The 20550-nt window shown below is 42.8% G+C and overlaps 1 long non-coding RNA gene across 1 annotated transcript; it reads right to left on the bottom strand.

Moving 5' to 3' along the window:
- Positions 1-16165: 16165 nt before the first annotated feature.
- LOC108784016 lies at positions 16166-19779 on the bottom strand. Its single transcript, XR_001941047.1, has 3 exons — positions 19691-19779; positions 17569-17667; positions 16166-16374 (listed from the first exon to the last, which is right to left on the bottom strand). It is a non-coding gene; the product is annotated as an uncharacterized LOC108784016 (long non-coding RNA).
- Between the last annotated feature and the right edge of the window lie 771 nt (positions 19780-20550).

Here is a 20550-nt window from a genome sequence, read left to right as displayed (position 1 = left end):
AACATGGACCCGGCTTCCCGGCAAATCAGGAAGCGGGGCGGTGAGTCATTACCCGTTTACTGTTTGGGTGGCTCAATGCTGATTATCCGGGAAACCGGCTTCCCAGCCAATCAGCATTGAGCCAGCCAAACAGCATAGAGGCAGCTTCCCGGCCGATCAGGAAGCAGGCTCCATGCTGATTTGAATGGGAACCAGCTTCCCGGCCAATGAGAATCGAGCCTGCCAAACAGCTGGCTCCATGCTGATTGGCTGGGAAGCCGGCTTCCTTTCCGAACAGCATGGAACCGGCTTCCCGGGCAATCAAGAAGCCTGATTGCCCAGGAAGCCGGTTCCATGCTCGCGTAAGTACCGGTATAGGTACTCTGTATTGGTGAGTACCAAAATATAAATATTAGTACTCGATACTGAAAAACAATATGTCTCTTGTAACAAAGCACCACTCTTCTGGACCCTGAATAATATAATAATGAAATAAACATACGGGCTAATTTGTTAAAGGGAAATTATAATAGTTGTTGGTCCATTTTATTGTTGTTTTTTACATTTGTGTTTAAAGTAGATAAACTAATCATGTATATAATTTTTCTTTGCCTGTAAAAAATCTTAGTTTTACAAAATGTTGTTTAGTAACGGATACTTCCCTAATAGTTTTGCAGGGTTTGCTGGGCTTTCGTATCAGAAAGCCTAGCAGCAGTTACTTGTGGACTGCTTCTTTTAGTTGAAACTGCATAAAGAGCTGTTTGAAAAGACAAAGGCTGGGGAAGGGGAATTGGGTTCCGCTTCTGCATCATTCAGCTGTGTTTGCAATAAAGCATAATACTTAGGAGTCTCATTAGAGCATAGAAGTAAATCCTGCAGTTGGCAGACTCTGGAGCTCCATCACTGCAAATGGTAAGCTTGAAATATTTTTTTAATGTAATATGTCATCATTACTTGATTAAAATATATTTTTTTTAGTCTTAACACAAAAAACCACATAACGTTTCCTTTAAGGCAGAGTAAAGAGCAATGGTAATGTTCAAATTCAGAATTCCTCTTTTCATGGTTCTGGCTAGAGCAAACTTCCATCCGATTGGACGAGTTTCTGTACTTGGCACATTTGTTTTTACCTTTTTCACTGCTTCATTGGATTAGCCTTCCGTTGTCCTTTTTCTTCACTTGGTGCCTCCTCAAGGGTTCCTGGCGTAGTGCTTCAAGCTGAACTTATGAGGGTGTTACATTACTTACTGTCTTGCAATATAGAAAGCCATATGAACTATTTTTCTCAATAAGCGATAAAGAATATAATACGTCTATGTATTTTAGCATGTTATATGTACCTGCTGAGGACTAAAATGAGCTTGTTTGACCATGTAATAAACCTTCGGTGAAAGAACACATGGAAGCATTTTTTTTTTTCAAAGATACACTCCAGATTTGCACAATCACTCTGGCAACACAACTTTCCTGCTGAGCAAATTGTTTTCATATTGGACTTTAACATCTGCCGTACTTGTTCAATTATAAAGTTGCAGAGATTCTGGTCTTCGAATGGTCCTGGGACATGTAGAATCTCAACCACGAGGAACGATATATACTAGCAAAAGTGTGCCCATTTCGCAACAGGAAAGATTGGGAATATGACAAACAACGAGTGGGCAGTATGTGCAAGAGAGGAGTGAAATGGGTATGACAAGGGCACTATGTGCAGAGGTCATAATACAGGACAGTATGTGCAGGAGAAGAGTACAGTGGATATGACAGAGGGCAGCATGTGCCGGAGATAAGTGCAGAGGGTATGAAAGAGGACAGTATGTGCAAGAGAGAAATGCAGAGGTTATGACGGGGTTAGTATGTGCAGGAGAGAAATGCAGAGGGTATAGAAGGGGCATTATGCACAGGAAAGGTGTATGGAGGGTATGACAGAGGGCAGTATGTGCAGAGGGGGCAGTATGCATAGGAGAGGAGTTCAGAGGGGGCAGTATGCATAGAAGAGGAGTGCAAAGGGGGGCAGTATGCATAGGAGAAGAGTGCGGAGGGGGCAGTATGCGAAGGAGAAGAGTGCAGAGGGGGCAGTATGCATAGAAGAGGAGTGCAAAGGGGGGCAGTATGCATAGGAGAAGAGTGCGGAGGGGGCAGTATGCGAAGGAGAAGAGTGCAGAGGGGGCAGTATGCGTTGGGGAGGAGTGCAGAGGGGGCAGTATGCGTTGGGGAGGAGTGCAGAGAGGGGGCAGTATGCATAGGAGAAGAGTGCAGAGGGGGCCGTATGCATAGGGGAGGAGTGCGGAGGGGGCAGTATGCGTAGGAGAGGAGTGCAGAGGATATAATAGGGGGCTATATGCATAGCAAAGGAGTACAGAAGGTATTACAGAGGGTAATAGAAGGGGCAGTATGTGTAGGAGAGGGTATAAGAGGGGCCAATATGTGCAGGACAGGAGGACGAAGGATGTTAGATGGTATGGGCAGTAAAGAAGTATGGGGGGTATGACAGTAGGCAGCATGTACAGAAAACTGGACTGTATAATGGGAAATATGTCTGTAAAGGTTCTCATTCATCCAGGTCATGGTATATCAGGGTATCCTTTCCTTTTATAGTTATAATAACCACACATTGTTTTCTAATTGCATACATATAGTAAGCTTATTCACACATTGTCACACTATTCTAACCCGAGGGTAGCTCCAAGAAAATGTGTGTAAAATAGGTGATCCTTGCAGAAGGTGTTGCCTTTAGCTCCAAGGTTGTATGCCTACAAGAACTTTGCTTGGAAAACCAACCCTACACGCCTTCATCTTGAAGCCACAAAGTAGCCACTTATCAAAGTCCCTTTGCTCAGTCCTGTGCTGGACCTCATCTCTACTGTTAACCAGACATATAGTTGACATTTTTGTGTCTAACAAACCACACAGACAAACATACAGCATACCTAACACACAGAAATCTGCAATGGGTCATAGGTCACGTCATACTCATCTGCTTTCCTTTACTTCTCCACCATGATATCCAAAGTCTTCTCTACTGGAGCTGAACTTTATTGCAAAACTGTGGTGTAGGGAATTCACACCTCTTGCTGAGAAGCCCCATTGCCTTTTACCCCAATATCATGACTGATTTCAAAACAACCATTAGTCTAGTCTGGGAACCATCGTCCCTTTCTCCAAGCCACTTTCTCAATGTACCTGCGTCATTTTCAGGGCGGATATGGCCCGTAGCCAGCCGTTTCAGCAAATAAACTTTTATTCTTATCCACAAACAATCAAATAAAATGTCTTATATTCAGCAAATACAAGATTCGGCTCAGCGCCTGTATGCCAAGTCCCACCTCAGGGTTAGAGTCCCAGCCTGCTCACAAAGGGTTCCAGTACGGACAAGTGCCCCAGCAGTGTCTCGGTAGGCTGTATTCCACAGCTTAACACGCATAGCCATGTGTCCTGCTCCAAACTCTCCTTCCAGACACCGAGTGACTGGCTTCCTGTTCCCTTTTAACACACCCTCTGGCTGGTGGGTTAACCCTTTAATTACCAGAACTGGCTGTAGTCATGGATGGAGGCTCTGTCCCACCCAAAATCTCTCTGACCCTCCGGATTCCGGGACACATTTATATTTAACAACTCTGGGAAGACTGCCTAGCAGTTTCCCTTACAAGTCCAACCCGGAACCCCTCACCCTGCTTGTCGAGAACCCTGAATACAAGGCCACCTTAACGGGACCGCCACCTAAACAAGGGAGGGATATATATCGTCCATCCAGGACCCATTCCTGGCGTCCTGTACACCTGGTATATTCATGCACTCTCAGGTCACTTTGGGAGAGGCACAATGGCAGATGCATCCTATGGTGCCTAAATAATGAATGGCAGTTTTGATTTAATTGGTAATGAGAGTAAAATATTTTGCTGACATGAATTTATTAGAATGCTTGAGTGGTTTCGTATTTAGAACATATTTCTGGTTTAACCGAGGACATGTTTACAGAAGGAAGCTTAGTCATTCGAGAATATACACATTGCTTGTTTTCTCACGAGTAGTAAATGGAAAGAAATTATGTTAAGGGCAAATATTTTGCTTTACAGTCAACAGGGATTTTAGAGCTAGCAGAAGTGATTATCTACTGAACCTCCATAGAGATTGGCTTCTAGCATGTGGCAAAATATGGCCGTGGTTGTGCGGTTTCAGTTACTAGATGATCAGAGTTGCAGTGAAGGGATTTTCTACTATACCCATACATTCAGTCAGATGTGAAACCTCTAAATAGTAAAAAAAAAACATCCAAGATGAAATCCTTGCAGATGAAGAAGTCAAACATTATACTAAAGTATATCCACCCAGCTGGAAACCAAACCTTCTTTCCTTCAAGTTCCTCAAAGTTCCTTAAAATTCCTTCAAGCTTCCTCCTGAAAATTTCTCCTCTCACCAAGGCGATCCTCATTCTTATATTCATTCTTAAAAGACCACCCTAATCCACTAGGTTCTTTCTAGGCAAATAACTAAAACCATGCCTCCTAACTTCCTGAGATGAGAAAGAGGGACACCTTCCAGCACAGTGCATTTCAACAATGGACACATTCCTTCAGTTATGTAGACCAATTAGATTTTATGTGCCAAAAATGATTGCTTAAACCCAGAACTGTTGGTTTTTCTCCATTACTTTACTTTTATACCAGGTTTTCGAAATAACAAACAAGATAAATAGGAGATAACAATAAAGATTTTAGTGTCAGAATAACACTTTTGGTAGTTGAATAAAACATTTTTTATAGATATCTGTACATCAGACCAAAAGGGAGACAACTAAAGAGGATATAGGGAGAGAAGGACTTGTTTCCAAATGGGGGACAAAAGAGAGGTTTGCTAAAAATGCAAACACATACCGCCGCTGGCTCACTTCTCGATCATCTCCCTGCAGAGAGCCGTGACTGTCACTCAAGGCTCCCTGCAGGGATTCCCCCCTCCCCTGTCCGATCCTCCAGCGCTGACTGGGGAGGAGTCTAGATAGGCAGAGCCAGCTGTCACTCACACAGCAGGGTGGATCTCGACAGTAATGTCGGGATCCGTTCCGGCTGAGGCAGTCTCAGTATACCGCGAGCTGTAGCTCGTGATATACTGAGCTTTGGGGGGTTGGGCTTCCTCCTGACAAACCTGCACCCAATTTTATCTTCTGCCCCATGTGCTCCAAGATGGAGACTCTGATAGTTTAGAGCTAGGACCGCACTATAAGAGGTGCCTTGGCGCGGCTGTGCGGCTTTCACATTTTCTGCAGAAGACGTGTATCCAAACCTCTGTTTTTAACCTTAGTGGTGAGACAAGTTGTTTTACATGCTGGCTGGTGAGTGTGCCAGGAAACCTTTTTGCTGTTTGACTGTTTAAAGCCCATTCCGTGTGCACCTTGCTGTAAAGCTGGTGACGAATTGATGAGTGCGTTTGTCATGTGTTTTGCTATACTGAGCTTTGGGTCACGTCAGGATGCTAGTATATGTCCTCCCATGACCCTTAGGAGAACTATGGGGAAAAACACTTACCCCATAGTTCTCCTTTAATGGCGGGATTACCAGGTATGACTTAATTAAATATTCAGATTTTTAAAAGATTGAAAACACCTTTTGGAATTACATTAACATGATAAAGCTTTATACACTATGAACATTTAGGCTGGGTTCACACCTAGGCGTATTGAATATGCGCGTTTGTGATGCGCGTTTTTACCGCGATTCGCTGGGCTTGGCTTTATCCCAATGGAAACGCGCAACAAAAATGCCCCAAAGAAGCTCCTGTACTTCTTTGGGCGTAGGGTGTTTTGCAGCGCGTTCATACGGCCTGTAGTACGCCCAGGTGTGAACCATACCCATAGGAAATAATGGTATTTTGGTGTTTGAGCGTTTTGCAGAGTGTTCGAACCAGAGGTGTGAACCAGGCCTCAGTAACTGGGTTTAGATCTACTTCAGCTTAATCCTTTCCTTTATTCCTTATTCCTCTCTAGCTCCTGTTACTTCTACTTGCACAACATCACAAAAATTTGCCCCTAATCTAACCCAAGAGACCAGCAAAGTTTAAGGCCATTCCATAATTGTATTTTGTGAGTATACTGTATGTATAAAGTGATGAACGTTGACATTTACCATACATTCACAGGTAAATGATTCACCACATTTAAACAAAAACATTCACTGGAAGGATTTACTCCTACCAGAACGGGCAACATTTCTCGACATCCACCAGCATCTGCTCTTCGCTGGGAAATGGCGCTTGCTGTGCTGTTCACCTCTCTATAATATGGTGAATGTGACTTCTTATTGCTTATCTGCTGCACATTGGCAGAAAACTTTCTTCAACGCAATTTTGAAATGGCAGATGAAAATGTGTACGAAAGGTCTTCAAGTGCAAGAACAGAAGGAAAATTACATTACAGCAATCAGATACAATCTTTGAAAGCCTGGCAGATAGAAAGTTCCTGTTCCTGACATCTGTATACCTGGGCAATGTAGGTCTTATAGCAACCAATGAAACAGTGACTTCTCTTATGAACCGACTTCCATCATTACATTTTCATATCAGATGGGAGATTTTTCCTTTAGGGGTTTTCAAGTTCAAATATGTTTCAAGGTGATCTAAGGACATGGAAAGAGATTTTGTACTACAAAGAGGAGCATTATGCGGGGAAAAAAAAAAGTCCATTGTGTAAAACTGAAGTTACTTTAACCGTTATCTTATAAGAAAAGTAAAGGGCTATAAGATGAATTATATAGAGACAGGAAAGTATATATAAAAAAATATAATAGTCAATGTCATATGGGCAGATTAATGTATTGTTTCTCAAATAGTGCGTTGTATACCATTGGTGGTATTTGTCTTACTCATCATGATATTTCCAAAGAAACAATGGGCTTTAAAGGTACCAAAGACACCGCTTGTGATTCATCTAGATAAAAATATTATTTATTTACACATCATTAAAAGCATGTGTAGCAAAATCATGTTTACAATACATAAAAGTATCCATCCTTATACTCTGAGCGTCCCTTTTGACATCCACAAAGAACCACCTAGGAATTAGATACCGGCCTATTTATAGCGCAAATTACTACTTAGGTTCATATGTAGTCTGTTGTAGATTGAGGTCCAGGTATCATCGCAAGGTATCTACTCCTCTACGCATTTCGCTCCCATTGAATAGGCTTCTTCAGGAGGGATGGATGGATGGCCACATGTGTGTGTATGTGTGTGTATGTATGTGTGGCCATCCATCCATTTTATGTAACTACTACTACATTTCACAAAGTCCGATGGAAGTGACATTTCAGGACCGATCGGCGGTTCCAGGGCAGATTGGTTCTCTTGCACATAACATCTGCGATGCCGATCTGCCCTGGTACAGCTGATAAAGCTTTGAATTCTACTTTTGCCGGTCGCATATTTTTACCCCCGGAAAAAATGGGAATGATTACGTTAAAATGTGTGACCACGTGACCAGTCACAATCTTTGATAGAACAAGGCCACTCATTAAAGCAACTTCTGGGTGTGAACCCAACCCTACTACTGGTGGCATTGGAGATCCACTCTCATCCATGCTACACTAGAACTGAAAATCATTTGTTGAATTCTAAACAAATATAGTAGCAAACTTAGCCAAACTAAAGTTTAGAGTTGTCCTTAAAAGAGGTGGTCTATTGAAAAATTGTGGTGGTGGTGGTGGTGGGGACACCTCACTACAGCCTAATGCCATGCTCACCTTTCTTCCAATACCTCATACACATTACAAGCGTGGAAGTCAGAGTACTGTGGACATAGACTGAATGTCTAGGATGACTACAGAAAGCTGAATCATCTGCTTATCTTCTCTGTACAGGCCTGTATGTCTCACCCTATTACTGTCTTGTCTGGGTGTGGTGAAAAAACTATAATTTTTGGCAGCTAGCGGAAAGACTCCTGTGTACAACCAAAACACTGTAAACACACCTTATGCCACCAGGTAATTGCACATAAATACATATTTATTAAGCGTTCTTAGGGTGGAGTAAGGATTATCATACATTTTCTCAGAAATTCAACACAACTGCGCCTCAGATACTAAATTATGTTCTTTTTAAGGAGCCAATCCCATCAAAACAGATATTTAAGTAACTGGGCTGATTCACCAAGCATATTGTTTATATCTCTTAGGGATACCAGTCATCAAATATCCCTTTCTTCATTCCTGATTCTGTCCTGCCCACATTTGGAAGTTTTGCATGTTCCTGTCTACCTTTGTGTGTTCAATCACCTCAGCTTACATTCTACATAAAAATTAAATAAATAAAGAATCCAGTAGGAAAAGTACAATGTAGGAGGCCCTCATAATGGGCACAGCAGGTTTGCAGACTTGGGATCACAGAAATCTCAGCAACAGAGTGCCTGAGAATTAGAGGAAACTGTCAGGTAGCTTTCAATTATCTACCATATTTGGGTGGACTGACATGACTTTTACCTTTCAGCCGTTACATAAGCTGTAGCACCTGGACAAGAGGGGGTCCTAAGCCTCCTAAGTGTGAGTTTAGGGTATCCTCAAAGAGTTTGTGAGTATTTAGTGCCTCCACCTAGAAGGGCCTTAGCCGGTAAGGGGACTCCTTCCAAGGAATAGCTTGTCCCTGGGTAGATCACACTTGCACATTATCAATGGGAGAAGTGCAGGTCCAAGCCTAAAGATGCATTGAAACCGTCAATTAGAACCTGTGGTACCGTGTTTCCCCGAAAATAAGACAGTGTCTTATTTTTTTTTTGCACGAAATAAGACACTAGGTCTTATTTTCGGGGGATGTCTTACTTTCGGGGAAACACGGTAGTACAGGAGAAGGTGTTATACCCAACCTGATCTACAGGCACTGCAAGCTTCTCAGGCTAATAGCCACTGGGTGGGTCTCAGCACAGGAGACTTTTCTAGTACTCTGACTTTGGCATAGGACAGTTCAGGTCCACATGGCCACCAGGCGCACAGCCTGCCCACAGAGAAGAAAAACACCCTCTAGGCCACAGGTATACCACCTGCTCTCCTAGCCTCCTCTCCCCAAAGGAGAAGACTTCACAAGAAAGGACCCATCCTCTCCCCAAAAAAGAACTGAAGGACTCTTCTACAGCAGGTTTCAGCTGTCTTGTTAGAGGCTGCACTAACCCACTGGTGGCAAAATCACTAGTGGTTGGCCAGCTAACAAGAAAGGCAGGACTCCCAGCACCACATTCATATTCCCAGGAACATCTATTTCATCCATTTCCTATTGCAAATATATGAGGAAGGGGGAATAAGGGACTAAGGGAATAAGGTGAAACTGTATCATGAATCGAATTACTCCACAGATTGTGTAATGTATTATTTGTGATGCCAGAAGTGTAATGCCTTTTATGTAGGAAAGTCAATTCAGCCCCTTAGAAGGAGAACCAATGAATATCCATGTAATATGATGACAGGAAATATGCACTCCATTATAGGGCGTCACTTTAATTTAGATCACGATGGGTCATCAAAGTAGGAATTTGAACTGATGTAAATAAAATACACTCAACTTTTATTTGTAAAAAATTTAGTTTTGAAATAGTATTGGGTATTTATGAATCAATGACAAAAAATACAATAAAATAAATGAAATACGTTATGCATTATATTAGGAGTTAGTATAAGGTTTCAATTAACACAGAAACAACCGTATACTACATATATTGAGAGACACCAATCAGGCTTTTCATCTTTTTAGCTGATGTTGATTACAACGTTCCTGATTGGATGAAAGCTGTATAAATAGGAACAAGAAATGTGAGAATATAGGACCCAATTGAAAAATGCAACCAAACATTGGGATTGTTGTTCAGTCATCAATGTATACCCCAGAATTGCAGTTCTATAACTAATGCAAAGCTACGCTGGATGCTCAGCATAACAATGGCGACTTGATTGCTTTGCCCAGCTTTTGTGATTTGATATCCAAGTCAAGTGTTTAGTGCACAGCTTCTGCAACTTGACTTCTTGATCCAGTGCCTATTATACAGCTATTAAGACTTCACTGCATGATCCAGCACCTATTATACAGCTCTTGCAGCTTGACTGCTGTATCCTGCACTTATTATACAGCTATTGCGGCCTGACTGATTGATCCAGCACCTATTATACCGCTGTTGCAGTTTGCCTGCTTGACCCAGGACCTATTATAAACCCTTACTAGAGCTAAAGGGAGAAAAGGCTGCAGGGAGCGGTCTAGCAGCCCGAATAGAGATGGCAGAATTGGGGTCAGGTAAGTAAAAAAACTTCAATAGTGTCCTCTAGACATAATCAAGCACTTATCCCTTGCAGTGTGAGGGTAAGTTGATTACCACACTGCGATGGTAAGTTTTTTGTTTGCCCAGAGATGGGCTTTAATGCATGCGGCGATGTAGCAATTGTTAAAGCTGAACAGTAGGTATGCATTATTTTGCATCCTTGCATTGGTCCAGCTTGGCCCAATGTAAGTATTCATATGCCATATAGCCGCCCATGAGGATCCTGTAAAGCACTGTAGCCGGAGATTCTACAGTGCTGGCTGCATACTTCTGGGTCCTGTACTGTGCTGAGCGTCTTCCCCTCTGCTCTGCAAACACAGGGGGTCACTCAGCACAGCCATCGTTTAGAGAATGCCTAGTATTTTTACTCAATGGATAGTGATGTCATTGCCCTTTGTCCAATCAGAGAACACCTTATAGTCATTGATAAAAAATAGGAATTCTCTAAATGGCCCCCTGTGTTGGGAGGCCGCTCGGCATAGCGCAGCCCCAGGACCCGGAAGAAAAAGGCCATCACTGTAGTCACAGTGCTTTACAAAACCTTCAGCGGGCAATCAGGTATGACCAATGCAAACTTACAATTGGCAAAGCTCGAGCAATGGAAGTATGCACAATTGTGCATACTCAGAGTTCAGCTTTAAAGGTGTAACATGGTATATACTGTGGTGACTAAACTGTAACAATATATCTTCACACTCACAGCAAATATCTCCATTTTCCTGGAAGAGGTTGAAGAGAATTTACTTACCTGGGTTGGAACCCATTCTTGGAATCTCCAATGTGCTACAGAACAACACCTCCCAAAGAATCTTCACAGAAGTATGTTGTATGTTCCCTGCTACTCTGTGGTTCCTTCCTCCCAACCCCATGTCACTACTCCTGTATGGGCCAGTGTTCTATCGAAAGTTCCACTTATCAAGTTCTCCAACTGCCTGACTTCCGGTTTAGTTAGAACTAAGAGGTTTGGCCAAGAAAGCTCTTCTGCATGAGCGCCAGCCGCGGCATTGCCCTATACACATACATCACAGCAATGAAGTAATAAAATTAACTAGGATCTCAGTAATCCAGCACGTTATTAATCTCACGTGCCCCACTCAATATGGCCCCCGCTTGAGTTTTCAGGTACCCTTGCTTAAAGAGTGCAGATTCAACAAGTATCAACCGAAAAAGATACATACAAAGCCTTTTCCCATACAGGACCTCTTTGGGTTATGTTTTTACTTAAAAAGAGTCAATTTAATCTTCATGTTTTAGGGGAAGGAGAAGTACATCAGAAACAGCTGATGGAGAACAGTATGAAGGTAACCCTATGTGTCCATTATTGGGAAATGAAAAGGTTAACTTTAGCCATAAAGACTCACAAAACTGATTTTTATTTACACTGGGGTTATCTTAACTCATCAGTTTAAATGTGAATAGAGCATAGCTGTGTTTTTCTCTCTGAACATAAATAGAGGTATCAGTGACCCGGAAAGATGTAGGAGATCCAAAATTAGACTAGGCATCAGGAGATACACTGAAAGTAAAGCTGCCCATCTCAGCGTTTTAAATGAATACATAACGAATTGTGTCAGTTACACAATGCATCTGGATTCAGTGCCTCTGGCTGTACTCAGCTCTGATATAACACCTTGAGTCTTGTGTAAATGTCTGCGTTCCAAATCAACACGTGGTCTCCTCTCATCGTTATTCAACACTTCCCTAGCATTCTTGGCTCATGCTTTGAATAGAACATGCCTAGTTCATGCAGTGGTTGGGCTAGCTGAACCTGCTTTCCCAGGGTATCCTTAGGAGCTCCTGTTACCTTGATTTATGTCTTTATATGCATATGTAGTTACTGAAAATCACTACCTATTTATTTACATATATACTATATTGCCAAAAGTATTGGGGCGCCTGCCTTTACACAGACATGAACTTTAATGGCATCCCAGTCTTAGTCCATAGGGTTCAATATTGAGTTGGCCCACCCTTTGCAGCTATAACAGCTTCACCTCTTCTGGGAAGTCAACCACAAGGTTTAGGATTGTGCCTATGGGAATGCTTGAACATTCTTCCAGAAGCACATTTGTGAGGTCAAGTACTGATGTTGGAGGAGAAGGCCGGGCTCGCAGTCTCTGCTCTAATTCATCCCAAAGGTGTTCTATTGGGTTGAGGTTTAGGACTCTGTGCAGGCCAGTCAAGTTCCTCCACCCCAAACTCGCTCATCCATGTCTTTATGGACCTTGCTTTGTGGACTGGTGCGCAGTCATGTTGGAACAGGAAGGGGCCATCCTCAAACTGTTCCCACAAAGTTGGGAGCATGAAAGTGTTCAAAATGTCTTGGTATGCTGATGCCTTAAGAGTTCCCTTCACTGGAACTAAGGGGCCAAGCCCAACACCTGGAAAACAGCCCTACACCATAATCCCCCCTCCACCAAACTTTACACTTGGCACAATGCAGTCAGGCAAGTACCGTTCTCCTGGCAACCGCCAAACCCAGACACGTCCATCGGATTGCCAGTCTGGAGTTTATGTCTGTACCACTCTGGATGTCTAGGACCCCTGTACCCTCTCTTACCAGTGTGAAGATGTTAATAAAAAAGATTTAGCATTATACTTCTGGAGTGGATATCAGCTTTGTGGGCACTAGGAGAGGGTGGTTGATGTTAATGGGGCAGCTGAAGACCAAAAACCCCTAGACAACTAGTGATGATCCGGGTTATTCTGGCGGCTCCTTCGGAGGTAAACAATATATATATAAATATATGTATACTGTATATATCTTTGGGATGAGCTAGAGAAGCCTTTACGCAGAGGTCCGATTTTTAGACCTAAAGATGAATGCGTACTATCAATTTTTAAATGAAAGTTTATTTTTTCGAGGTACAGTTTATGTTAACCCTTAAGGGCGGAGTGGATTGTCCAAGTTCCCAACGTACACAAGACATAGAAGTTGAGCTATATGTCTGTTCCTAATTTAACTCTTTCACATGAAGTGCACCCACATGTATTATATATTGTTTTTTAGAGGACAAATAGGGAATTTGACATCAAATATTTATAAATGAACTGTGATTATTTCTGAATAAAATCTAACCAATTATAACAAATGAAGACAGTTTCATTTTTTCCAAACAGGCACACACACATTTGATTGGGAACGTCATAATACTGATACGTTGTACTGCAATAAAACACCCATAATTGTATTCTACAATGTCAGCGCTGAATGGGGTTCATTTTTAAAAAATGATTAAATAAAAGAATTAAAAATAGGTAAAACTAACATAGTGTCTGCGAAGGTTCTCATTCATCCAGGTCATAGTATAACTGTAAAAAATAAGTCAAGGCAACTGGACTTGCTGTAAAATACAGAAAAATACAGGAAGTCCGGTTGCCTTGACCTATTTTTTTACAGATAAAACTAACAAAGGATAAAATTATAATTTAAGAAATGCAAAAACAGTCATCAGTGCTGAAAGGGTTAATATTTACAAAAATAAAATGATTAAACATGGGTACAATTAACGAAAAAAAAACAAAAAAAGAAAAACCCACAACAATCCTGGACAGTGCTATTGTTCTGATCAGAGTGATCAGAGTTATAAAACTGTGATCAGCAATGAAGGGGTGAAGGGGTTAATTTTTCTTTTCTTTTTTCGAATAAAGATTTTTCTCTTTTTTTATTACTTTTGGGACACTTACTATCACTGGGACTACTTCTCTCACCAGATCCACACTGAGGAGAGAGAAAAGCAGAGGCAGCGCCAGGGCCGGATTTACTCTCTCTGCTGCCCCAATGCCAGGTTCCTCAAGGCGCCCCCCTTTATGCATGCTGCATGCAAGTGATCTCGGTGACATCGCAGGGATCACTTGTACAGAACAGGCGGCGGCTTCCCCGCTCTACACTTAGCTATGCTTGCCCAAAGCAGGGCTAAATAAAGAAAACAACTGCCCGTCCGGCGCCCGGGACTGCATGTCCCAGGCATCGGGAGATTGGAATCGGACACCCCTGCCGTCCCTCTACTCCCTGCTGCTCCAAGGCCGGGCCCCGGTTGGCCTTGTGGGAAATCCAGCCCTGGGCAGCGCTGACAGCCAATGATTTGAATGTATCATTGATTGCAGCGACTGCTTGTCACTGTGATCATGTGAGTCGAATTGAAGACGACCTGAGAAGCCAGGGAAGTCCCCGCACGTGATCCTGGCGGGTAAATATAACGGGGGCAGAGGAGGGGATGAACAGAAGGGCTTAGAAGCTAGGACGTTGCATGCCGTCCTAACGTCTTTAAAGCCCATGCTTTCCAGGACGGCATGGCACGTCCTAACACCAGGAAGAGGTTAATAAAGTTACAGGGGGGCAGCCTTATTCCCTTATTATATATGCAAGCTGTGCTTCCTGCTTAGTAGTCTCGTGCATTAGCTTATATTTGTTGTTCCTCTTCTACAGAGCATAATTATCAGTCTGAGCAAACTGAATGGAAATAATAGCTCAGCTTCCCCTGCTTCCCCCTCCCAGTAGTGATACAGAAGATCAGCTTCTCATGCTTTCCCCTCCCAGTAGTCATACAGAAACTAAGCTTCTGCTGCTATCCCCTGCCAGTGGTGACTAGGCATCCCAGACCCACGTGTTCTCCTCTTTCAGCAGTGACACAGCAGCTCAACTCCCTCTGCCCTCCCTTCCCACTTGTCACTGCGATCATGTGAGCCGAATTGAAGACTGCTTGAGAAGCCAGCATGGGATCTCGGCGGACAGGGTCGGTGCTAGACTATTTTGCATCCTAGGCAAGACCAGCTACTTGCACCCCCCAAGCCCCCCTCCGGCGTGGCTCCATTCTCCTGCCGGATAGCTTCCGCAGGCGACAGGTGAATGTAAGCAGCTCGGAGCAATAGCCAAACTGCTACTGGCTATTTTAATTTGAAGAATTGAAGAGCGCAATGAGGAACCTGGTCTTGGGGCAGCAGAGGGAGTAAATCCGGCTCTGGCTACAGTGTAGGTTAAGTGCTGATTTTTGTCTAGGGGCTGTGCCCTGGCTGTCTAATGACCGCTGACATCATCACATCTTATGCAGATCCATACTCGGAGCTGAGGGGGACAGTGACAACATCATGTCTAATGCAGAATCCTTGGACCTGCATTAGACATAAGGATGTTGAGGGACATTTTACCAGCCGGAGCAGAGGGGGACCAGGGGAGTGGGGATCAGGTAAGTTACTCCAATACTATACTCATAAACAATGCAGGGGTAGCCCCAGTGCAAGGGTAATTTTTTGGTTTGCCCAGAGATGGGCCTTTATGTTAAAAAATAATTTAATGTGTTTTTGTTAACGAGACCCTGTCCAACATAGGACTATCTGTGCAATGAATGCATTTTGTGCAGGTTATTTCCCTGTAAAGGCCTCCCTTGTGCCTGAGATTGCTACTGGGGGATGTCAGCAGCACCAGCAGACTCTGACAGCTGTCATTTAAGTGACACTATCCTACTCCGGCTGCTATATAATACAAAACAGGTCATGTAGGGAGAGGGCTGGGAAGCTGGGCCAACACAGACAGTAATTAGACACTCCCAGAACAGGAGAAGGCAATGACGTGCAAGGAGGGATGCTAAAGAATCGTCTCATACTGGAGTAGTCAAATTTTCTAGCAAGCAAATCAAAGGCTCATTGCAAGATGATAAAAAAAAACACTTGACATTTTTGTGCCTTTATCTGCATTTGTTTTACGTTGGTGACAGTTTCTCTATTAATTGACACATAATAAGATAAAATGGTGAATCTTAAATAAAAAAAACTTTGAGGGACAGCAGGTTGATACCCATCCAGCCCATAAGAACGGCTCTGTCCCAGTGGCCGATAAGGGCCTCAGGGTTATGATATGAAACAAGGAAAACACTGAAGAATTAGGCCAACGGTTTGTCTCAGATCCTGTCTGCCAGTTCATCATTTTTCTATTTCCATTGTAGTCGGGAAAACTTCAAAGTCTTGAAATGTGCTTGGTGCAGGAAAAAAGAGAAAGGAGAATGCCGCCTGCCCTCTGCGCCCCCCTCCCGTGGTAATTCTGAGATATCGCTGCGTCTAGCAGTCTGGAGGAGGCGGGAGTTCATCCAGGGAAGGAGGCCATGCTGGGACATCAGGAGCTGTACAATAAACAGAGATATAGTCAGGCTGGCTGCTTATAAACAGCAACACGCAATGGAACATTGATAATAATTATCTACTGATAGGACCCGATCAATGCAAGAGAACTGTCTGTGCTGTATGTACATTAGCACCCAGATGACCCACTTTATGTCTCCAATGTAGACTATGACACCAAGTTGACGTTCAGTGCCCTGGTCCACTTTAGCTCCCTGCAATCCGCCTCCCTTCTGCAGTACCCAAAAGATAAAATTTTAAATGTTAACCACTTACAAAGCCTTCCACAACTCTAACTCCTAACCGTCCCCTCCGATCCTCCCAAGACCTTCTGCTCTCTCTCTAGTTCCCTTGTCAACTCCTCCAATGCTTGCCTCCAGTGCCTCCAGCACTAGAGTCTCTCCCTACCCCAACCTGTCCGACTACCTCCTATTCTGTCTGCCTTCGGGCATCTCTTCAGGGAAGCCAATCCCACCTCAACCTAACCACTGAACTATCACTTTCTCAAACAATTCATCCTCACACAGCTACCACCTGTTGTATCACTTGCCCCTCCCTTTAGAATGTAAGCTCTTATTATGTAAGTATTTATATAGCACCAACAATTCACACAACGCTTTACATAATGCACATTCACATCAGTCCCTGCCTTCAAGGAGCTTACAATCTAAGGTCCCTATCTTACACGCATACATACATAAAGGGCCAATTTAGACAGGAGCCAATTAGCCTACCAGCATGTCCAGTACCTGGAGGAAACCCATGCAAGCACAAGGAGAACATGCAAACTCCGTGCAGATAGTGTCCTGACCGGGATTTGAATTGGGGACCTTTCAAACACTAACCACTACACCACTGTGCTGCCCATCTTACTTAGACATGAAATGGATTTGCACTGAGCAGCATTGTTGATTGGAGCTCTGTGCAGGGGGGGACCACTGGAGAGCCAGACTTTGTGTGAGAGCAGCCGTCTGGCTCTCCAGTGTGCTGCAGACACAGAACAGCTTTTACAGTGCAAAACACACACAACCTAAGGCTTCCACTGGGCTTTAAGGGAAGCAATGTTTTGTGTTTCCCCAAACAACCTACATCTAGTGCAGGCTGTTTTCCTTTACTGTATCACACGGTGGCCAGACCTCTAATCCTTTTAAATAACATTTACGATACACAAGATCAGTTACACAAATCCAACATACCATTTCCAGGTGACCAATAGGAATCTGTTATTTCATACCCAATGGCAGGGGGTGGTGGCAAAAAATCATCTGCAGATATGTAGCTGGACAACTGAGACCCTGTAAAATTAGGAATTGTGTTGCTCAGTGACAATACATGGTCATAGAAAATACTTAAACCAGGTATCAACTTTTTGTAGCTCATGTATAGCAAGGCTGGAGAGTGAGAGGAAGAAGCAGCAAAATCAGGCAATCAGTTCATGTGCTGATAAAAAGCATGATGGGGTGAGAGAGCAGAGTTACAGAGAGATGAGTTCATCACTGTGCTGTTTCTCCTTTCACTGTCCACTCACAGGCCCTTGGCTTAGAGGAAGTGGGTTGAATGATGGTGGCCATCAGACTGGGGGCTTCTAGTGGCAGAAAAAAGTACTGCATGGAAATCTCTGGATAGAAGCTGAATATTGCAGCAAAAGCTGGTTTTGTTATTTAATCTCCTAATGGGTTATCTATTTTAATTTTGTTATTTTTGTCTGGAATTCTGCTTTAATTATAAATAATCTTATGGTACACAATAAGTCAGATTTATTATCCGTCCTTCCTGCCCTAGAAACTATGGATGGCAGTTCCTAAACCCAACCTCTGTTGTGGCTATGTTGTGTCTTGTATCAGCCATGACATACCAGGAATAGGGAGAGCGCTTATTAGGACACGGTGGACCTTTGGTTTGCTGGGAAATGCGTATTAAATTCTGATATTTCAGATTCCTAAAACTGTATGAAGCATCAGTTGTTGATGTGGGTGTGCAATTTGTTGGACAGGTAGCATACCTACCAACTTTCTAAAAGACAATGGGTACAAATTTTAGCATGAAGTATGTGGGCAGAGGGCACACAGTCCGTACCACACTCTTGATTATGCAGTCTATCCATGGCCAAATAATACCCCAAAAAATGAAGAGTTGAACCCTTGTGATCTTGTTTTCACCATTACTTTTTCTTTATGATGGATTTTCAAAATAACAAATGCAATTGTTTAGTGGGCGGATAAAAAAGGTTTAGAGGACTATACATCAGACTACAATGAGCAGGGGGGCAGAGGGGTTGTAAAAGGGACAGTTGGGAGCTATGGCATCTTATTTTATCTATCTATCTATCTATCTATCTATCTATCTATCTATCTATCTATCTATCTATCTATCTATCTAAAAAAGTTAGGAGGTAGGCTGGAAAAACACCTGAAGAACATAGATAGCCAGTTGAGGCCATGATCTATCTATCTATTGTGGCAGTACATGGCAATGCCACGGTGTAGTATGGCAAATTTGGCTCCCAGGACTCTCAGCCGGAGGGGATGAGAGGGTCCATACTGTAAACCATTTTATAAGGAAAAACCTGGCTTTTCAGATTCTCCTGGGTTTTCCTTATTGTAGCTGGGATCTGGAGCTCACTTAGAGCTTTGGGTCGGATGAAATCTCCAGTCCTAGGGCCAGGTGTTGCCAACGACCAGTCTGGGCTGATCAGGTGGCTGAGAGCAGCCTCATTAAGAAGCAAGACCAGAGCTCAGAGGAGAGGCGGCGTGATGTGTGCTGGAGGCACACGAGGGCCAAGCCAGGTGGTGTGGTGGAGCCACACCAGGAACAGCCAGGGAGGCTGGAGGATTAGACAGACTGGGATAGCCAGGCATACTAGATGTGTGGAAAGCTGCTAGAAGTGGCTAAAGGGTATGAAGTGCCACTAAGGAGTTTTGTTGAGGCAAAGGTTAAAGTCCTGGGATCCTTTGAGTGAACGGGACAACCTTGAGTTGGTGAGACGATCTCCCCTATTTGCTGAAGATAATTGAACTTTACTTTGTGTTATACTGTACGCTGAAGTTAAGCCTTTATATGTGTTTTTTTAACCTGTAAGCTGCCGGAAGAGTAAAAATAAAGACTTTTGGTTTATAGAAAAGCCCTGTGCGAGTGCTGAGGCCATGCCCTAGTTTAAAACTAAACCCAGGACTGGAGCTGAATTCTGGCAACATATCTCTATCTATCTATCTATCTATCTATCTATCTATCTATCTATCTATCTATCTATCTATCAATCCGGAATCACATATGTGTAACTGGGATGTATACAGAGTTGATGTTTGGTGTATCCCTTACCATTTACTTTGGGCCAACATGTATCTGTTATTGCACAATCAAGATCAGGAGGCGGTGGGAGGAAATCATCAATATTTTCTGTTGGTGAGAAGTGGAAGCCACAGGAATCTGAAAAAAAAACCCACTGTTAACATTTTTTTTTTTTTAATAGTGGGCAGTATTATGGTCTTTTAATTTTGCTCTTACAAAAATTTTTGTACATTTTTGTAATTTTGGGTAAACAGGACAAATGTACTTCTTGTGCTTTAAATGATTTTTCTTGGAGGTGGATAAGTTCTATAAGCAGACAGAGGTGTACCCCTTTTATTCACATTCCGATGCTCTGGTCAATGTGGTGTAATGATTAATAAGATATGTACTGTAATTAGGGTGCTGAACATCCAACACACTGGATAGGAGCCACAAGCTAAAAAAATTTGAATCGACATGCGGATACTGCTGCTGAATTATAAAAAGGTGTTTGTAAAAATTATCAATAGGTATTAAGAATGACTTTAGAAATGTAATACTAATTGAATGCACAAAGGTTGCTCCACCAGTCTGTCTACTACGATCCTAAAGTCCAGTTCATGAACATAATCTTATGTTTCCATCTAGTGTTTAAATTGTAAAATGCAGGTCTGTGCTCAGCATCAGAAGAAGGATCCTTGTCTTGTTCTTGTTTAATGTCCAGTAGACATGTTTATAAATTGGTACAAACTCAATTCTTTTCAATTAACCTTCAAGAATGTAGAATATTTATTGCATTTCTATGCTAGGTGTTTGGAGTAAATTAATATTCAGGTATGGGGACTTATTCAGTGAGATCAGACAGCAATATGTAAAGTGTACTGACCCATAGAAAAAAACCCAAACATATA

Source organism: Nanorana parkeri, unplaced genomic scaffold, assembly GCF_000935625.1.
Source record: "Nanorana parkeri isolate BGI_ZX_2015 unplaced genomic scaffold, ASM93562v1 scaffold96, whole genome shotgun sequence".
NCBI lineage: Eukaryota > Metazoa > Chordata > Amphibia > Anura > Dicroglossidae > Nanorana > Nanorana parkeri.
This window is presented reverse-complemented; position numbering and strand designations above follow the sequence as displayed.